The sequence below is a fragment of the Piliocolobus tephrosceles genome, chromosome 5 (genome assembly GCF_002776525.5).
Source record: "Piliocolobus tephrosceles isolate RC106 chromosome 5, ASM277652v3, whole genome shotgun sequence".
Taxonomy (NCBI): domain Eukaryota; kingdom Metazoa; phylum Chordata; class Mammalia; order Primates; family Cercopithecidae; genus Piliocolobus; species Piliocolobus tephrosceles.
This window is the reverse complement of record NC_045438.1, coordinates 139,116,457-139,124,833: the sequence shown is the minus strand read 5'-3', so window position 1 is coordinate 139,124,833 and position 8,377 is coordinate 139,116,457.

Below are 8,377 nucleotides of genomic sequence, written 5' to 3'. Positions count from 1 at the left end.
CTCAAAAAAAAAAAAAAAAAAGAAAGAATGGCAACAACTGTGCTGCCTTACAGAGCAGTACCTCCTACAGTCTGTGGGTCCAACCTTAGATCCATTTCTAGGCAACAGTAAAAGGTCTCATATTTTCATTGCAGTGAGCCCTGGCTGCCATCAGGAAGATTTGGTCCTCTAGGTAAGATTTCCCTGAGACAAAGTACTATGAGAAATCAAGTGCATATTTGCCCTCTTAGTGTCCTGGGTTAGTGTTACCCTACTGACGAAGGCGATCTATTGATGAACGACAAACTGACCTAAAGAAATGTAAATAAATGCTTACAGTCAGCCCTATTCCTCTGAAAAATTCCCCTAGCCCTTGTGTTGAAACCTGATGAGAACTTAAAAAATGTTAACTTGGTAATGGATGGAATCCTTCTCATGCAATGTTACCCCTATGCAAGTCAAGCTTAAGTCAGCCTGAAAGTGCAAACCCCATGGCCTCAGCCAGAGCCTATGGCTGTGGGTGCTAGATCCAAGGCCAAAACCGATGGCATCAGCCATCAGGATATCACTGCCCTATATAAAGTACTGGGTGGTCTGAGAACATTGAAACCTTGCCATGCAGCAGGAAACTGAAAGTAAATGTGGAACTGTAATGGAACAGAACTGGTTTCTCCCTCCATGCTCCCGATCCCTTTAGATCCCTTTATCTCACCCAGCCACTTTAAGACAAAAGGCGTTCAGAGGTATGGAGAAGTTCTAATGGGATACATTCATTTGCAGTAGCCCCCCAAGGTACTGTGATAAGCAGAATTCTAAAGATGCCTTCCCCCTCAAGATTCCTTCCCCTGGTTATTCAGTCAAATACTTATATAAGTACAGTTGCTCTTCAATTTAAAATGGGGTTATGTTTCGATAAAACCATTGTAAGTTAAAAATATTTTAAAGTGGAATATGTATTTAATACACCTAACCTACTGAATGTATTAGCTCAGCCTAGCCTACCTTAAATGTGCTCAGAACACATTTGCCTACAGTTGGGCAAAATCACTTAACACAAATCCCATTGTATGATAAAGTGTTGACTAACTCATGTAACTGGTTGCATACAGTACACTGTAGAGTACAGTATCAGTTGTTACCATCATTATTGTGTGGCTGATGGGAGCTGCAGCTCACTACTGCTGTCCAGCACCATCACAGAGTATCATACTCTCTAACCCAGGAAAATATCTAAATTCAAAGTACAGTTTATACTGAATGTGTGTTGCTGTCACATCATCATAAAGTTGAAAAACCGTAAGTTGAGCCATCATAAATCAGGGACCATCTGTACCACTATGCAGGGATTATGCTGTTGTAATTGAAGTCCCAAGACAATTGACCATAAACTAGGTTATCTGGTTGGGCCTGATCTAATCACATGAACTCCTTAAGAGGCAGTAAAAACAAAGATCAAAGAGAAGTTGGGAAGATTCAAAGCAACAGAAGTATTCAGTTTACCATGGCTGGCTTTCAAGATGGAGGTGGCCATGAGCAAAAGAATGCAGGCAATTTCCAGAAGCCGAGAGCAACCTTGGTTGACAGTTAGCAAGGAAACAGGAACCTAATTCCTACAATCACTTCTTCTCCCCTTTTCTTCCCTTTCTTCGTGTGTAAGCACATTAGCCTATCTCTGTAAGCACAGAAAATTGCCTAAAATTTAAGTGTAGTTTTCTGATTGCTTATAAAACTGACACAGCAGTAATTATCATCCATGCAAAAAACACCACCCCAGTTAGAAACCTGTGAGCTTCTCCCCAAGCAGAACCCATTGATCCTACACAGGTGTCATCAGAGCTGATTCCTTTCTATGCCCCTTTATCTCTAATGTCCCTATTCTGTTCCTGTTTTCACTTCACCAGCAGCCTCTCCATCTCCCCAGGCCAATGCCCTGAGAATTTCCTTTCTTCTCCCCCATCCCAGGGATGGAGAGTAGGGGTTGGTCCCCAGGATAAGCCACATTTATCCCTGGAAGCAGCAGCAGAAGTGACAGTATGTTTGTGGGATCCACTTATAACCTGGGAATCACCTGTTTTGGCCTGGAAACCTTGCTCTCTCCCGAGGTCAGAATCCATGGTCACTAGGTGGAGAGGAAACATCTATGTCAGTGTGGATTTGGGAAACATTTCAAATTCCAAACCTAACACGGGACTAGGGCGCCCCCTTGGGTATGTTGTCCTGTCCAGTTGCTGAAAGCCAGGGATGACAATGGGGAGGTCTCAACCTGAGGAGGCCAAAGGGGTCCGGTCTTCTGTTCTCAGCCCGGTGACCACACACGGGTGCCGATATTCTGCTCTCTTGGATTCAGATTGAGCAGCCTGGGAGAGGACTGGGCTGCAGTCTAAACTGGATAGAGGTAGCTGGCGTGGAGGCTGGGTGTCAATGAGGGGGTGAAGGTGAGCCACCTGAAAAGTGGGTAATTTTTACTTCCACTTTCTTTTTCTTTCCTAAGCACCAGTTATAAAAATATCCTTTTAAAATCTAAAATATTGGCTGGGCACAGTGGCTCACACCTGTAATCTCAGCACCTTGGGAGGCTGAGGCGGGCGGATCACCTGAGGTTGGGGGTTCGAGACCAGCCTGACCAACATGGAGAAATCCCGTCTCTACTAAAAATGCAAAATTAGCTGGGCTTGGTGGTACATTCCTGTAATCCCAGCTACTCAGGAGGCTGAGGCAGGAGAATTGCTTGAGCCCGGGTGGTGGAGGTTGCGGTGAGCCAAGATCGTGCCATTGCACTCTAGCCTGGGCAACAAGAGCAAAACTCCATCTCAAAACAAAACAAAATAAAACAAACAAACAAACAAAAAAACCACAAAATTAGCCAGGCGTAGTGGTGCACTCCAATAATCCCAGCTACTTGGTAGGCTGAGGCAGGAGAATCATTTGAACCCAAGAGGCGGAGTCAAGATCACGCCATTGCCCTCCAGCCTGGGCAACAAGAGCAAAACTCCGTCTCAAAAATCAAATCAAATCAAATCAAATCTACAATATTTTTGGATTTACAGAAAAGTTGCAAAGATAGTACATAGTACTCATATGTTCCACAGTCAGTTTCCCCTATTATTAATGTCTTATTTTATTATACATTTGTGACAGGTTATGAAACAATATTGATACATTGTTACTAACGCCTGTTTTATTTGGATTTTATTCTTTTCCCTAACGTCACTTTTATGTTCCAGGATCCTATCTAGGATACACTACATTTAGTCCCTTTCATAGCTCCTTAGCCTCCTCTGGTCTGTGACAATTTCTCAGACCTCATTTTTGATAATTTGGTATTTTTTGAGGAGTACTGGTGAGGCATATTGTAAAACATCCCTTAATTTGAGTGTGGTTGACAGGGCTATAGGTTTGGGGGAAGAAGAGCACAGAGATGAAATGCAACACTCTCAATACAACATACCAAGAGTGTATATTACCCAGTAGATTTATCTAATGATTATGTTAACCTCCATCACTAGGCTAGGGCAGTGTTTCCCAGTCTATGGGATATATTTTTTAATAGCAGCCCAAAGAGACTAAAACACTTGTCCTTATATGAAGAACCCTGTCTGACTTCTGGGAGCCCAAGGAGACCCAGGGGAGGTCCACAGTGAGAAGAAAAGAGGGCTCAGGTCATCTGTCCTCAGGCTTATGGCCACATAGGGGTGCCACCTCTCTGGTGTCTCAGACACAAATCGAGCAATCAGAGAAGGCTGGGATGTCTGTGGTCTGAGTTGGGCAGAGGTGGCTGACACTGGAGCCTGACATCAATAGGGGGATGAAGATAAGTTCTGAGCAGCCCCAGTCTCCCACGAGTCAGAGGACAAGAGAGCTCTGGAGCCCTGCACTGTCCCTGAGGTTCCAATCTTTTCTCCCTCTTCCCAGCCCCTTGATAGAAAACCTTGGGAAAACTAAAAAGTGCACAGTCTTTTCTTTAACTCCCAATTCCTTTCCTCTTCTGAGGGTTTTTTTTTTAATAAACTTATTTATTTTAGAATTCTTTTTTTTTTTTCTTTTTTTTTGAGACGGAGTCTCACTGTCACCCAGGCTGGAGTACAGTGGCCGGATCTCAGCTCACTGCAAGCTCCGCCTCCTGGGTTCACGCCATTCTCCTGCCTCAGCCTCCCGAGTAGCTGGGACTACAGGCGCCGGCCACCACGCCCGGCTAGTTTTTGTATTTTTTAGTAGAGACGGGGTTTCACCGTGTTAGCCAGGATGGTCTCGATCTCCTGACCTCGTGATACGCCCGTCTCAGCCTCCCAAAGTGCTGGGATTACAGGCTTGAGCCACCGCGCCCGGCCTAGAATACTTTTAGATTACACAAAAGTTGCAAAGATAATACATGGTTCTCAGATATGTCACCCTCAGTTCCCCATTGTTAACATCTTTTTTTTTTTTTTTTTCTATTTTGTTTTTTTTTTTCAGAAGGAGTCTCACTGTCACCTAGGCTGAAGTGCAGTGGCACGATTTCGGCTCACTGCAACCTCTGCCTCAGGGTTCAAGCAATTCTCCTGTCTCAGCCTCCTGAGTAGCTAGAATTACAGGTGCAAGCCACTATGCCCAGCTAGTTTTTGTATTTTTCATAAAGACATGGTTTCACCACGTTGGCCAGGCTGGTCTCGAACTCCTGACCTCAGGTGATCTATCCGCCTCGGCCTCCCAAAGTGCTGGGATTACAGGCATGTGCCACTGCCCCTGGCCCCATTGTTAACATCTTATATCACTATCATATATTTTTCACAACCAATGAAACAATTTTAATACAGTATCACTAAACTTTATTTCCATTTCATTAGTTCTTTTTGTTTTGAAACAAAGTCTTGCTCTGTCACCCAGGCTGGAGTGCAATGGCATGATGTCCACTCACTGCAGCCTCCACCTCCCTAGTTCAAATGATTCTCGAGCCTCAGCCTCCCAAGTAGCTGTGACTACAGGCGCATGCCACTGTGCCCGGCTGATTTTTGTATTTTTAGTAGAGACAGGATTTCACCATGTTGCCAGACTGGTCTCTTACTCCTGACCTAAAGTGATCCACCCACCTTGGCCTCCCAAAGTGCTAGGACTACAGGTGTGAGCCACCATGCCGGGCCAGGTTTCATTAGTTCTTTTAACTTCCTTTTTCTGTCACAGGATTTCATCGAGGATATCACATTGTATTTAGCCCTAATCATGTCTCCTTAAGGCTCCTCCGGTTGACTTTGTTTTCAATGACTGTCTTAGTCTGTTTAGTATTACTGTAACAGAATAACTTGAAACTGGGTAGTTTATAAAGAGAAGATGTTTATTTAGCTCATGATTTTGCAGGCTGGGAAATTCAACAGGATAGTGCTGGATCTGGCCAGCTTCTGGTGAAGGCCAAATGTTAGGTCAAAACATGGTGGAGGCCGGGCGCGGTGGCTCAAGCCTGTAATCCCAGCACTTTGGGAGGCCAAGATGGGCGGATCACAAGGTCAGGAGATCGAGACCATCCTGGCTAACACGGTGAAACCCCGTCTCTACTAAAATACAAAAAACTAGCCGGGCGAGATGGCGGGTGCCTGTAGTCCCAGCTACTCGGGAGGCTGAGGCAGGAGAATGGCGTGAACCCGGGAGATGGGGCTTGCAGTGAGCTGAGATCCGGCCACTGCACTCCAGCCTGGGCGACAGAGCGAGACTCCGTCTCAAAAAAAAAAAAAAACATGGTGGAGAAGGGGAAAAGTGAGTGGTATGTGCAAAAAGATCATGTGGGCAAACAGGGTAGCAAGAAAGAGTCTAGGAACCCAAACTTGCTTTTATAACAACCTGCTCTTTGGTAACTAATCCAGCCCCAACAGAGTAAGAAATTACTCACTCATGTGGGACGGCATCAATCTATTCATGAAGGATCTGCCCCACCTCCAACACCACTGCCACATTGAGAGTTTTTTTTTTTTTTTGTCTGAGGTTGTGAGTTTGAGACCAGCCTCACCAACATGGAGAAACCCTGTCTCTACTAAAAACACAAAATTAGCCAGGCATGATGGCACATGCTTGTAACTCCAGCTATTCAGAATGCTGAGGCAGGAGAATCGCTTGAACTCGGGAGGTAGAAGTTGCAGTGAGCCAACATCATGCCATTGCACTCCAGCCTGGGCAACAAGAGTGAAACTCTGCCTCAAAAAAAAAAAAAAAAAAAAAAGGATTAAACAAAATTTAGTTTTCCTAATGGAAAAAATTATGGTGCACTCCATAACAATAGAGGACTCACAGAAAACTTATGCAGATAGATAGGTCAATAGAGCAATGAAAACAAAGGTATGTAAGTAGTAAATAGAAACTTCAGAGTAAATAGGTAAGACTTCCACAAAACTCAGCGTACTGAAAGTTTATTTTACTCTCTAAAGGAGGAAGAATAGTCGTGATGATGGGTAAGTTTAAGGGGCAATGATTGTGACGGAGTCTCAAATATTTCCTGACAGATTTTCTGATGTGTAACAATTTTCCTGAAAATGCAACTGATTCAGAACTTTTCTTCATCTTTCATTATTTGTTAATATCATATAACCACCAGCCTGACCAAAATGGTGAAATCCCATCTTTACTAAAAACACAAAAATTAGCCGGGCGTGGTGGCGCGTGCCTGTAATCCCAGCTACTCAGGAGGCTGAGGCAGGAAAATCCCTTGAACCTGGGAGGCAGAAGTTTGTATTCTCTTCATAGTTAAGGTGTTCTGCTGCTTATATTTTTTTTGGTGGGGGCGGGGCGGACAGTGTCTCACTCTGTCGCCCATGCTGGCGCGATCTCGGCTCACAGCAACCTCTGCCTCCTGAGTTCAAGTCAAGCGATTCTCCTGCCTCAGCCTTCCGAGTAGCTGGGATTAAAGGCATGCACCACCATGCCTGCCTAATTTGTATTTTTAGTAGAGACAGGGTTTCTCCGTGTTGCTCAGGCTGGTCTCAAACTCCCAACCTCAACTGATCCACCAGCCTTTCTGGGATTACAGGCGTGAGCCACCGCACCCGGCCTGATTTAAAACTTCTTATTTAGTGGCAGGATGTCCAGGAATGAATTAAAGTCATTAAATGAGGACTCGGTTGCTCTGCACTTGGCTGTTTCTGGACTTTCTGTGCTGTTCCATTGGTTTGTCTATTCATTCACCAGCGCCACACTGTTCTAGTGACAGGGAATCTGGAAAATATTTAACTATTAGGCATAACTAGACACCCAATTCTCAATTTGTTTTCCCCCCAAGGGATTTTCTAATTATTCTTATTTATTTTTCTATGTGAACTTTATAATCTACTTGTCTAGCTTGAGAAAAAAAGTAGTTGTTGGCATTTTGATTAGGAGGTATTACATTTTATTTATTTATTTATTTATTTTTTGAGACGGAGTCTTGCTGTGTCTCCTGGGCTGGAGTGCAGTGGCCAGATCTCAGCTCACTGCAAGCTCCGCCTCCCGGGTTTACGCCATTCTCCTGCCTCAGCCTCCGGAGTAGCTGGGACTACAGGCGCCCGCCACCTCGCCCGGCTAATTTTTTGTATTTTTAGTAGAGACGGGGTTTCACCGTGTTAGCCAGGCTGGTCTCGATCTCCTGACCTCGTGATCCGCCCGTCTCGGCCTCCCAAAGTGCTGGGATTACAGGCTTGAGCCACCGCGCCCGGCCGAGGTATTACATTTTAAAATTTACTCTGCAAATGTGCTGTATAGTCTTGAGAATGTTCTTCTGTACTACACAACCATAAAAAGCAATGAATTAACAGCATTTGCAGTTACCTGGTTGAGATTGGAGACTGTTATTCTAAGTGAAATAACTCAGGAATGGAAAACCAAACATGGTGTGTTCTCACTGATATGTAGAAGCTGAGTTATGAAGACACAAATGCACATGAATGATGCAATGGACTTTGGGGACTTGGGAGGAAGAGTAGGAGGCGGCAAGGGACAGAAGATTACAAATATGGTGCAGTGTATACTACTTAGGTGATAAGTGCTCCGAAATCTCACAAATCACCACTAAAGAACTTACCCATGTAACCGAATACCACCTGTACCCCAACAACTTATGGAAAAAAAAGTTCTTCCATTTGTTCTTTTTTTTTTTTTTTTTTTTGAGATGGACTCTCGCTCTGTCTCCCAGGCTGTAGTGCAGTGGCCCAATCTTGGCTCACTACAACCTCCACCTCCCAGGTTCAAGCGATTCTCCTGCCTCAGCCTCCCGAGTAGCTGGGACTATAGGCGTCTGCCACCACTCCCGGCTAATTTTTGTATTTTTAGCAGAGACAAGGTTTCATCATATTGGCCAGGCTGGTCTCGAACTCCTGACCTTTTGATCTGCCCACCTCGGCCTCCCAAAGTGCTGGGATTACAGGCGTGAGCCACCACACCTGCCCCATTTGTTCTTTTTTTTTTT